Source organism: Triticum aestivum, chromosome 7B, assembly GCF_018294505.1.
Source record: "Triticum aestivum cultivar Chinese Spring chromosome 7B, IWGSC CS RefSeq v2.1, whole genome shotgun sequence".
In the NCBI taxonomy this organism is placed as follows: Eukaryota; Viridiplantae; Streptophyta; class Magnoliopsida; order Poales; family Poaceae; genus Triticum; species Triticum aestivum.
This window is the reverse complement of record NC_057813.1, coordinates 762354132-762367929: the sequence shown is the minus strand read 5'-3', so window position 1 is coordinate 762367929 and position 13798 is coordinate 762354132.

The window sequence follows — 13798 nt, the reverse complement described above, 5'->3', positions numbered from 1 at the left end:
TTAACAGAGCATGCAGGTCTGAACATGATACAGACATGGACACATTGTTAAGTGACAACTTCATAGCTGTACTTAGCTAGCTCTGAGAAGACTTGGGAATAGATCGAGGTCGGTAATGAAGAAACTCATCTATTGATGGACCCTTTGTTCACGTCACGTTAACAGAACATGGAGCTTGGCACCAGCACATGGGGAGGTTGGCTTGTAGCACTGATCGAGATTAATTAGTATACAAACATTGCAAGTGGAGTAGTAAAGTGTAGCAGCTGAAGGATGCCTCACTCACCATTGTTTGAAGGACGCCTGCCCACTCCAGCGCAGACTGTGCTGATCAATTGGCTGGTGAACAGCACACCGTACAAACGTTCCATCCGTAGCTAGAGTTCCTGCTCGGCTCGCCAACGCCGATATATATACTGTAGTGAACCGGAGGACAGGATGCAGAGGTACGGGTTTCTTGGAGAGTAAGCACAGGCCATCCATCAGAGGCAACGTTTTGTCGAACACCTGCCGTGCACGGCGTGTGCTTCATCAAAAGGGGGAGCAGAGAGAGCCCAAGTGAGCCGGATCACAATGTCAGGTCGGACGGAAGAGGCAGCAGTGGCCATCCCCGTGCTCGGTCGACTGGGGAGGGGACGCTGCGCGAGGGATGCATGATTAATCAACTAAGTAATTTTTTTAGAAAAGCAAGATGACCCCCGGCCTCTGCATCTAGGCGATGCATATAACCACTTTGTTAATTATTTTCACAAGACCTTACAAAGTAATACCACAGTAAGCCTAAAGCCGCCGTCTACGCAACAAATTGTCGCTACACCTATCCAATTGATGAAGGGGCACAGATAGACTGGGCCTAATACCAAACAGACATCGCAGCCAAACCTAACATTTAAGACCTCATGACCCATCCAGGACGCCTGTCGGGCATCCCACTAGTGCAGAACCGGGCAATAGCACCGGTTTGTAAGGCCCTTTAGTGCCGGTTCCATAACCGGCACTAAAGTGTGGTCACTAAAGCCCCCCCCCCCCCCCCTTAGTACCGGTTTAGCACGAACCGGTGCTAAAGGCAACCACGTGGTACGAGCCAGCTGCGGGGGCCTGGAGCCCTTTAGTACCGGTTGGTAAGACCAATCGGTACTATAAGGTTTGGTTTTTTCTTTGTTTTATGATTTCTTTTTCATTTAATTTTGTGTTTCCATTTTAATTCTTTTTCGTTTGCTGGTATTTTACGATACTACACATTGTACACGTTATGCATATATATATATATATATATATATATATATATATATATATATATATATATATATATATATAATTTCTAGTAGAACCAATCATGCATATATATATATATCATCAATGTCTCACAAACCATTATATTAATTAATTCACACATACACACATGTATAGCTATATACAATTTCTCCTACATATGCATGTTGCCTTCGGAGCCAGTGGCATTAGCATAATTGGTGCCTTCGGAGCACGATGACAATTGGAAGTGGTTTTCATGGGGGCGGTAGCGGGTAATGGTATTCTCCCTTCGGATTTATGACCTGGTCGAGCAAAAATCCCGCTATTTCCTCTTGAAGTGCTTCTACGCGCTCCGTTTCTAGGAGCTTCGCCCGCATCTCTCTGAACTGTTAAGAAGGAGATCAATATGCATGTGTATTAGTTGTGTGACTAGATATCGATAATGGTGTAAAAATTGTGAATAGTGTTTTGACAAGCGTACCCATTCCTGTCTTTGAGATCTGCTCCTTTCGGACGCCATCATGCGAATGTTCTTGCAAACGCAGAATGCACACAGGTCAGCCCCCTACGCGTGCTTCAAGGCCTTTACGAGAATGGAATTTGATCAGATAATAATTAATCAAGCATGATAATTAAAGAGATGGCAGCTAGCTAGCTAGCTAGTACTACTTAATTACTTACCTTGGGTCTTCCCCATTTAAGCTTTTCTTTCCATTCGCCTTCCGTGACGCTGATGAACCTTGTCCAAGTCCTGCCCGCCGACAAAGAAAATGAATAAAGAGGTTATTAAATAGTTCATATCATGAAATGACGAACTAAATAGGCCGAGATATATAGTTAGTAATGATTGAAATTACCTGTTGACTATCCCAAACAAGATGTTATAGTCAGTTTTTTCTTTGAGTAGTGAGTCCAGTATTTCAACTGTTCCGGCGTCAACTTTAATGATACACAAGACCCAGAGAAGTCTGCATGCACACACGTTTGCATGTCTCAATTAAGCGGGCATATGTAAGCAAAAACATGTAGCTAGCTAGTAGGCAAAAACAGAGAATTTGTAGTACAAGACAGTGTGACTCACTGGAAGTTATAAGGAAGTAGTATATCTTTCTTGTATTTGAGGCGCTTCAAGAACTCTAGCATGTTGTCCTCTACGGCCTTTTGATGACGTGCATCTATTTTCCATGTGTATTCATTAACGGTGTTTGGGTCAATGAACCCAATGCCATAGCGTCCACCTTTTCTCATTTCATACATCTTCATCCTGCATATAATACCACAGAAAAGAATATAGTAAGGATAATTACAGGTAATGATTGATCAAAAGGATCACTACAGCTAGTTTGAGACTTAAATTACAGAAAAAAATCACTTACAGACAATAGCAACTGACGATAAATTTATCGAGTGCGTCTTGATTGTATAACTGAAACAGTTCAGAATACTCAACGGACACAGCTTTCTCATGGTAGTAATGCCCCTCCTTGACATTCACCATGAGGGACAATCGATCGGAAATCTTGGTAATGTTCATGTACCATTGATGCAATTCATACATTCTCGTTGGGAGGTTCTTGACCTTGTCTGGCTCGACCAAAGGTTGGCCCCGGACATTTTTCCGTTTTATTTCATCCTCTCTAAGCACAGGCATGGGCTCGATCTCGAGGAGTTGTCCAACAGTAATTTTGAGAACTTTAGCCTGCATTATATGGTCCTCCGTTATTACCACATTGCCCACCTCAGGAACGTAAACTGTTCGCCCATAATAATATTGGGCGCGCATACTGTCATGTGTTGTTGGCACAACAAGCGAGGGGATCGACTGCGCCGCCTGTTCTCCCAGCTGGGGAATGGTTTTCCCGCATTTTTTTAGAGCTGCTTCTTGTTTGCTCGATCCCGAGCTCGCCTCCTTATGTAGACGTGCTCGATTTAACTTCCTGATGTGGCGCTCATAGTCTGTGTCAACGGGCTTGGGAGCTGGTGGTTGAGCCATACGAATGAAGTGGTCAATCGTTTCCTCAGGAACTTTCTCCCTTGGCGGCGTTGGCGGTTTCGGTGCAAAATGGGCTTCCACCTCGGACTTCGATATGGCTGCGATTTCCTCCTCGGACCTGTCATAAGCCCTCTGCGGAAGAGGCGTGAGGCTTGGACCATATTTATATCGCTTGCCTCCGCCTGTACTTCATGTACTACCTCGACTCGTACCGCTACGCACCATAACTGCGGGGTGTCTCTTATGCGATTGCTGAGGCGGCGGAGACGGCTGACGGGGCTGAGTTTGACGAGGAGTGGCCGCCTGAAGCTTTGCCGGACTTGGAGGAGGAGTGGCCTGAGGTTGTGCCGGACTTGGAGGAGGAGTGGACGTCTGACGCTGTGGCGGACTTGGAGGAGGAGGAGTGGCCTGACACTTTGCCAGACTTGGAGGAGGAGTGGCCTGACACTTTGCCGGACTTGGTGGACTTGCAGGAGCGGGAGACTGCTAACTCGGTGGCGGACTTCGACGAGGAGTCGGCTGACGCGGTGTCGGTGGCCTTCGAAAGATGATGCAATCCTTTTTCCATAGGATGATACGATGGTTGGCGTCTCCGAGAAAGCGCTCGTCGTCACCTCCAGGAATGTCAAGCTCTAGCTCCGAATATGGGTCCACCACCCCATCAACCAAGACACGAGCATAGCCCGCTGGAATCGGATTGCAATGGAAGGTTGCCTCGGGGGGATTTGTAAAAGCAACGGCGTCCGCCACCTTCATGGATATGTTCTTCATTTTGACGTGTAGCTCGCAGCTAGTGTTCTCCGTGATGTCATCCACAGGGTATCTACCCAGCATTGCGTCGTCCGGGGCGGAACCCACGCTGCTTCTCGGCATGGATGGGGCGGTGCTATCCAATGCTGGATCATTCCCTAGCTGCTACAGCTGCTGAGACCCCCTTTGCTGGGTAAGTGAGTCGATCTGCTCCTGCTGCCGCTGGAATTTGACTACCAATTCCGCTTGACTTGCTTCTAGGCCTTGAAGGCGTTCATAGTCCCGCTTCCTCTGCTCCTCCTCCATCTTCCTCTTCTTCTCCTCCGCAATCTTCTTTCTCGCACGGGTTCTGTAGTCGGTGTTTCAGTCTGAAAACCCCTCATACCACGGAATAGCGCCCTTGCCTCGTGTTCTTTCCGGGTGTTCAGGATTTCCCAGGGCACGCGTAAGCTCGTCGTTCTCTCTGTTGGGCTCGAACACCCCCGATCGTGCCTCTTCTATTGCAACAAGTATCGCATCGTCGGCTCCCTTCAGACTTGCCCTAGTCGAAACATTGCATGGGTCTCGCCGGTCCGGCGTGCTCTCAGAGGTCGCCGCAGCCAACTACCACCGCTCCATCTCCGGTCTAGCTATCGTCGACGCCACCATGGCGCCCAACGGCACCTCCTCCCTGTGCGCAAACAGCTGAGCACGTCGAGGTCGCCACTGATACACCTCAGCACCATGCTGCCAAGTACCATCAGCCGACACAGCTTGAAGTCTTTGAAGAATTTGTCGTGCGTAATCAACTAAGTAATTAACCTACCGGCCCGCTGCTCAACACCATCGCTCTGTATGAATGATAGCTCAGATTTAACTAATGCACCATCATTCAGTAAGGTACGGCACCCTTGTACGCCTTAACACAAGGCGCTTTATGCTCTTCGGCGACACTGGCATTCATCGAAACAAGCAAATCAAGACGTCATTTGTCTTGATTCTTGAGCCTTCCGTCGGCTGAACAAAATTATTCCACTGCCACTGCCGCTGTTGAAAGAAAGACTGAACATGAAAGTCGAGAGGGTTAATGTTCCTAAACTGAATAAAACCATGAGCAGCTAGCAAGCCAGCAATACGAATCGCCAAATATAACTAAGCTTAGATAGGCTCAATGAAACTATTTACTGATGCAGGAATCGGTATAACACTGCCGGGTGTTTCTTCTCTGCTTATCTATTATTGATCAGCAGATCAGAGAGCCATACAGGAACAGGCTAACTGTACAAGGAGAAAAAAAAAGGCATATACAAAGCTGACTGAACCAAGAGAAAGAAGGGACAGTCTGAGGTAATGAAGAGAGTTGCTAACTCAGTAAGCGAGGAGTCTATCTTTAGGGTTTTTCTTGATGCGAGATGTCTGACAAACACTATGATGGCCAAAGTCTGATCTTAGTTAGATAGGTGAAGTGCACTCCAATGGATGCCAATCACAGGATCTCAACGTAAATCCAACGTCCATCTAGTGCATAAGTGACAGTGCAGGAGTAGCAGATGCCAAAGTTGTGTCCCCAATTAATTACACACACCTTCAATGTTTGCTATAAACTGTACACATGGATAAAAAAGTGCATAATCAGCGAACAATGGATCATGTCCATTTTCAGTATCATAACTCGTGCCATTTCCTATCAAATTCGTGCCATTTCCTATCTGCCTGTACCTTATATCTATTAAAAAAAATAGCGCGATATAGCGTCGCTAATAGCACGCTATAGCGTATTGAGAATTGCCTCGCTAAATATATCAATGTATACCATCTCGCTAATAGCACGCTACAACGCGATATAGCACGCTAATAGCATATTTTGAGACAGCTGCTATTTTGCTGTAGCGCACTATTTTTTTCATTGGTTATATCACTCGGTGTACCTTATATCACTCGCGCCATTTCCTATCGAATCCGTCAGGAACAGGAAAATCTTACCGACTGATTAAAAAGGCTTTTCCTTTGTGCGCTGTTGGTTAGGGCTGGAATTCGAGCCGAGTCGAGCCAGTTCGGCTCGACTTGCTAGAGCTCGTTTCGTTAACGAGCTAGCTCGACTCGACTCGTTACTATAACGAGCTCAAACCCAAGATTGGCTCGACTCGTATAACTCACGAGCTGGCTCATTTAGCTTGTTAAGCTCGTTTAAGATATAAACATAAAGCCCTCAAATATGATAAAAATGATTATGTATATATCAAACATACATATCACTAAACAATTGTAATTTTCTTGTAACGCATGAGTCTCCTAGGAGGCTAGGCCTTCAACTGCTCGGCCTTGCGTTGTGCGCCTGGGATGTAGGCTGTTTAGTGGCTGATCTTTCTTTGTATTGGGAGTGGCTGATCTATTGTATCAAGCCTAACGAGTTACACGAGTACTCGTGAGATTGGCTCGTTTAACTTGGTCTATAAACGATCTTAAATTAAAGCTTGGCTCGACTCGTTATTCTTCGAGTTCGAGTCGATTTGAGCCGAGTCACGAGCTACTTGTTTAGCTCGCGAGCTTCGAGCTTTTTTTCCAGCCCTACTGTTGGTAGTAACACACTAGCATCCTGCCTGAAATCAGGGAGCCAAGGATTTAAATTTTCTTTTGGGTGAACGATCCCATGGTTTAATTCCAGAATCATAACAAGATAACATATGGGCAGGAAATAATTGAGTGTGGTGTCTGAAGAGGAAGTCATTTTCTTTTCAATTGATCTTGCCCCACTGAATATTCAGGTTCGTATATACACTTTTGTAAGATAATGGTACAAAACTCTGCACCATGAGATGCACCCAGCCATTTTTTAATTACTTCATGTATGTAATAATTAATCACATGTTTCTCTCTTGCTATCCGAGAGCCATAAAAAAAACCAACAATGCTTTAGTCGCGGGAACATCTGTTATTTGCATACTGTCCTCTTTACTCCGCTACCTAGCTAGGAAAATACATTCATTGTTTCTAGGCGGGATGGTAGATTGATCTCCAAAAATGAGTAGCTGTAAGAGCAAGACTGTTCGTTCTCACATAGGATGTATATGTTGGGTGTATCATTCTTGAGTAAGCACATGTAAAGTAAATCAAAATTATCGTCGAGGACACATATGATGAGAAATTAGTGAGGATTTCATTTTACCATTTCCAGATGTTTATTCGTCAACCTCGTTTACTCAGCTTGTTTTGAAATGCACGGCATTCTTCCTTGATTTCAAACACGTGAGTTTTAAGACAAAGATAGGATATCTAAGATGAAACTTTGACCATTAGTTCGCGTACCTACTATATGCTAATATGTTGAAGTATTTCTCGACCCAAATAAATGATATTACTTTTTTAGAAAAGTTTCAGGGATATGTTAATTTATTGTTGAATTGGAAGCTACATTTTTTTAAATCTATTTTCACACGCTTTGCCCTAGTATTCCCTACTTAAAAAATCCAGTCGTCCCAACTCACCATAGGATGATTTGTTTTTCACATGTAACGTGACTATATTGGCTTGGGATTGTATAGTTATCAAATCTTATAACCCGTTGCTGATTTTACATGGTGGAATCACCCTTGTAATCTTTTCAAATCTATATGGCATCACCAATATATGCTCCATAGTCGGTCATCAACACTACTTACGGCTTGCCGTATGACATGTATACTAACAATTGCACGGTTAATATGATTAACATAGATATACATAAAGCAATCTGAAACAGTACACCTTTGCAAAGAAATTGTGCAGTTCAAGATGTTCTAGAAGAGGAGCGGGACCCATGAACTGTAGTCATTTTTTCCAAAAATAAAATTCAAAAGATATTACTCCCAAAAATAAATGTGTTTGAGATTTATCATGATATATAAAAAAAGCCCCTATGATTTAGAAACCAAAAAACAAAACATAGTGGCATGAACCAATGTGTGGGAAGGATTTTGAATCTACTCTATATATAGTATAAATGATATCGTGATTTGATAAAATATTTACTATATACTACCCGGAATAATATAGTATTCTTAAAGCTTGTGAAGCAACTCCTTCCTAAACTAACAAAAATGTATGCGTTCGGTTCGACCCTGCCAATCTGGACTATCCAAAAATATTTGACTATGACCAATAAAAGAAGTTGAAAGTTGAACCCTATAATCGTTCATGCACTAGTTGTAGTTAGTTGTGTAATTCCTCTCTTATTTTCGCAAATAATTGTTTTTTACACCTCCCGCATGTCCAAAGTTGCATAGTATACTCTCTCGCTATGTTCCGTTTTGTTGCCTATTGAGGGGTGGGTGTCTTGTAAAATACATTTGTTGTGTTACATATATTGAAAGGTGACAGGTTAATAGTTTTAATAGATCGATCCACGGGATCAACGGCTAGTATTTTCTGATTGAAGCTTCAATATGACCTATATATCAAAATACCTTAATATATAATGGTCCATCAGATGAACGGCTGATATTTTCTGATTAAGGTGGGATTTTCTATCAAATCTCTCCATCATTCTTCGTATTTAGATATAAGTAGTGCATATAACTCGTCTAGATGAGATATAGTTTGGTCACATTCACTTCACATTAGTTGACATTATGTTTGATCGATGCCATTAGATCGCTTGCTAATAACATACCTGGACCGGCCCAACTGATCAACAAGCACGTAGAGAAAAACATATCATGTTGAGTTGTTGCATTTTTTAAGGGCGGCAAGCCACCAGAGTCGTTGCGCTAGTGTATAATATAAATTCAAAATATTATAGCTTTTAACTGCATTTCGAAAATGTACCATTTTTCAAAACCATAACGTTTAGAAAATATTCATGTATTTTTTTAAACAGTAGTTTTAAAAAATTAGCAAATTTTTTAAAATGTTTGTGAATTAGATCTTGAAATTGGAAAAAAATGTTCATTAACGTGAAAATGTGCATTAATTTACCAAATTATTAGCAAGTTTAAGACATGTCCGTGAGTCTGACTTTTTTCTTTGCAAATTTACACAATATTAATATTCTCATACATATCAAGTGACATTGGCGACCTTTTTTACCATCAAATGCTCACGCACACACTCTCTCCCTCCCTCTTCCTCACTCTCTCTCCCCCTCTCCCCCTCTCTAACACACACACACACACACACATATCCATCTTAGTGGGTACCGGACCATAATCCATCTATTTCACACACACACATGCTAGTGCATAACAATATGAATTATGGGTATTATATTTGCCACCATAACAAAGGGTATTAATTTCGTGTAAATCGGCCAGCCACAGCTCCAAGAATACGCAGAGGAGGTGGCCCGGGTCAGCGTCGGTGCCGTCCGGCGTGGGCCACGGGCCCGCTTCCAAGTGCGTCTACGCGCCGGCCACCCAGGCCGGGTCCTTCAAGTGCCGCATCCACTGCACCAACTCCCGGGGCCACGGCCACGACCAGGGCCAGGGAAGCCGCCCTTCTTCGCCCCTTCACTGGTCGCGGCCAACACGGTGCCGCGGCACCCGACCTCGCCGTCCTCGTCCCCCGGCACTGTCACGACCCAGTGATGCAGCCCAAGCATCGGCCTCGAGAATCAAGAACGCTCGACAACGGAGAGGGAAGGGAAGATCATATACATGTCATAAGAAAGGGAGTTTATTTACTGCTCCCTCGATGTATTGTTTCCTTTGTTTGGAGATTGATTACCATCCGTGAGTTAAGGTAAGGTTAATGTGATTGAGCGATTTTTCTGAAAATCAATTATTTGTTTTCTAATTAATGTAATTGAGTGATTTAAGGTAAGGTTAATTAATTTAGATTTGATCTTTAGAGATTGTTCATGATTGATTTTACATTACTAAATAACTTGCGCCGGTATGGAAAGTTCTGATCTGTTCAGATTTCTTTCGTTGTGTGAGAGGGTGCCGCGAAAATAAACCGATGAAGTGAGGAGAGTGGACGAAAAAAAATATACGAAAAAAACCAGCGAAGGTGGGAGGAGGTGCCAAAAAAACCATGGGAGTTGGGACGAAAAAACCCTGGAAGAGAGACTACCAACTGCTCCATTAGGAGTAGAGATTGATCGCTATAGGCAAAAAAATATCTTGAACATGCAGTTGTGACCCCAGTCCGAACACATGCAGTTGCGCCACCCTTAAAAACATCTAGTTGGGACTATTTGAAAACATGTACTTGCGACTCCGTTTGAAAATATGGAATTGTGACCCCCACCAAACACATGCAGTTGCGAACCCATTGAAAAACATGGAGTGGCGACTCAATTTGAAAACCTACAGTTGTGACCCCCTTGAACACATGCAGTTGCGACCCCCCTTGGAAATATGTAGTTGTGACTCCATTTGAAAACATACAGTTGCGGCCCACTCTAAACATATGAAGTTGGGGCACCCCTTGAGAACATGTAGTTGCGACTCCATTTGAAAACATGTAGTTGCAACCCATCTTTGAACACATGCAGTTGCGGCCCTTCTTGAAAACATGTAGTTGCGAATTCATTTGAAAACATTCAGTTGCGACCATCTCAAAACAAATGCAGTTGCGACCCCCCTTGAACATATACAATTGCGACCACATTTTAAAACTTGCCGTTGCGATTCTCTCTCAACACATGCAGTTGCGACCCCCCCCCCCCCCTAAACACATGGAGTTGCGACCATATTTTTAAACTTGTTGTGATCCTATTAAAAACTAGTAGTTGCCACCCTCTTGAAAATATGCAGTTGCGGCGAGATTAAGAACTTGCCGTTGTGAACCCCCTTTGAAAACTTGCAATCGGAACTCATAAAAAACATGTAGTTGCGACCTCATTTAAGAACTTGCAATTGCAACACTCATGAAAATTTGCAGTCACGACTGATTTGAATATTTGATAGTGAAAATAAAAAAATAAGAAAAATGAAAAAGAAACCAACGATAACAAGAATAAGAAAATGAAATGCAAAAAAAAGCTCACATCGTTTCAGCTTCTTTCCCACTTGTACTGGAAGCACAAGCCAAAAAAAGTGAAAAAGACTATATTGAAAAGCCCATACTAGTCCTAGCCACACAAAGGCGCAGTCTTGCCTCACCCACACACACAAAAAAAATTCCAACGACAGGAGTTGAAGACAACTGTACATGTACACATCTGAGCGTATTAATCCGACAAGTATACAGGTGACTGAGACCTAACTATTTCTCAGCAAGTTGAGAACTAGCAAAACCGAATAATATACGAGGCAAATAGATTGCCTCCGTATCATAAACCGAATATATGTGAGGCAAATAGATATAAGATAGTAGTGATAGTACCACCTATTTGTGGCACTTCCATTTGAGTCATATTGGTATAAAACGCATGAGAATCTCCATGTTGATTGATCTTTTGACTCACTCATTTTAAAAGTTTGAGACATGTGAACCATGTCTATTGGTATATACGCATGAAGAAACTCCATGCAGATGGATCGTTTGGATTCATTTGATTTTGAATCACTTGAGACATGCAAATCATACCACATGGGCAAGATGACTGAAATGCCACGTTTCAGTAAGATGGAACAAGAAAGCAACTTGTTGGAAGTAATACATTTTGATGTGTGCAGTCCAATGAGTGCTGAGGTACGCAGCGGATATCGTTATGTTCTTACTTCACAGATGATTTGAGTAGATGCTGAGTATATTTACTTGATGAAACACAAGTCTGGATTATTGAAAGGTTCAAGTAATTTCAGAGTGAAGTTGAAGATCGTCGTGACAAGAGGATAAAATGTCTATGATATGATCATAGAGATGAATATTTGAGTTACGAGTTTGGTACACAATTAAGACATTGTGGAAATTGTTTCACAACTAATACCGCCTGGAGCACCATAGTGTGATGGTGTGTCCGAACATCATAAATGCACCCTATTGGATATGGTGCATATCATGATGTCTCTTATCAAATTACCACTATCGTTTATGGGTTAGGCATTAGAGACAGCCGCATTCACTTTAAATAGGGCACCACGTAATTCCGTTGAGATGACACTGTATGAACTATGGTTTAGAGAAACCTAAGCTGTCATTTCTTAAAAGTTTGGGGCTGCGTCGCTTATGTGGAAAAGTTTTAGCCTAATAAGCTCGAACCCAAAGCGGATAAATGCACCATCATAGGACACCCAAAATAGTTGGGTATACCTCCTATTTCAGATCCGGAAGCAAAAGCGATTGTTTTTAAAGATGGGTCCTTTCTCGAGGAAAAGTTTCTCTCGAAAGAATTCAGTGGGAGGATGGTGGAGACTTGATGAGGTTATTGAACTGTCACTTCAACTAGTGTGTAGCAGGGCACAGGAAGTTGTTCCTAGGGCGCCTACACCAATTGAAGTGGAAGCTTATGATAGTGATCATGAAACTTACGATCAAGTCACTACAAAACCTCGTAGGTCGACAAGGATACGTACTACTTCAGAATGGTACGTAATCCTGTCTTGGAGGTCATGTTGCTAGACAACAATGAACCTACGAGCTATGGAGAAGCGACGGTGGGCCCAAATTCTGACGAATGGCTCGAGGCCATAAAATCCGAGAGAGGATCCATGTATAAAAACAAAGTATAGACTTTGGAAGAACTACATGATGGTCGTGAGGCTGTTGGGTACAGATGAATTTTAAAAGGAAGACAGACAATGATGGTAAGTGTCACCATTAAGAAAGCTCGACTTGTCGCTAAGATGTTTTTCGACAAGTTCAAGGAGTTGACTACGATGAGACTTTGTCACTCGTAGCGATGCTAAGAGTCTGTTGGAATTATATTAGCAGTTACTGCATTATTTATGAAATCTTGCAGATAGGATGTCAAAACATTGTTTCCTCGATGATTTTCTTGAGGAAAGGTTGTATGTGATACAACCAGAAGATTTTGTCAATCCTGAAAGATGCTAACAAGTATGCAAAGCTCCAGCAATCCTTCTAAGGACTGGAGTAAGCATCTCGGAGTTGTAATATACGCTTTGATGAGATTTTGGGTTTATACAAAGTTTATGTGAAACTTGTATTTCCAAAGAAGTGAGTGAGAGACTATAGAATTTCTGATGAGTATATGTTGTTGACATATTGTTGACCCAGAATGATGTAGAATTTCTGGAAAGTATATAGGGTTGTTTGAAAAGTGTTTTTCAATGGAAAACCCTGGGTTAAGCTACTTGAATATTGAGCATGAAGATCTATAAGGATAGATAAAAAATGCTCAATAGTATTTTCAAATGAATACATACCGTGACAAGATTTTGAAGCAGTTCAAAATAGATCGGCAAAGAAGGAGTTCTTGGCTATGTTATAAGGTGTGAGTATTGAGTAAGACTCAAGACCTGACCACGGCAGAAGAAAGAGAAAGGACGAAGGTCGTCCCCTATATATGCTTTAGACGTAGGCTCTACAGTATGCCATGTTGTGTACCGCACCTGAAGCGTGCCTTGCCATGAGTCAGTCAAGGGGTACAAGAGTGACCTGGGAATGGATCACAGGACAACCGGATGAAGGTGGTAACTAGTGGACTAAGGAATTTTCTCGTTTATGGAGGTGGTAAAAGAGTTCGTCGTAAATGGTTACATCGATGCAAACTTTGACACTAATCCGGATGACTCTAAGTAGTAAACCGGATTCATATAGTAGAGCAGTTATTTGGAATAGCTTCAAATAGCGCGTGGTAGCTACGAGATGACATAGAAAGTTGTAAAGCACACACGGATCTGAAAAGTTCAGACCCATTGACTAATAACCTCTCTCAAAAGCGAGATATGATCAAACCCCATGGGTGTTGGATTAATAGCAATCACATAGTGATGT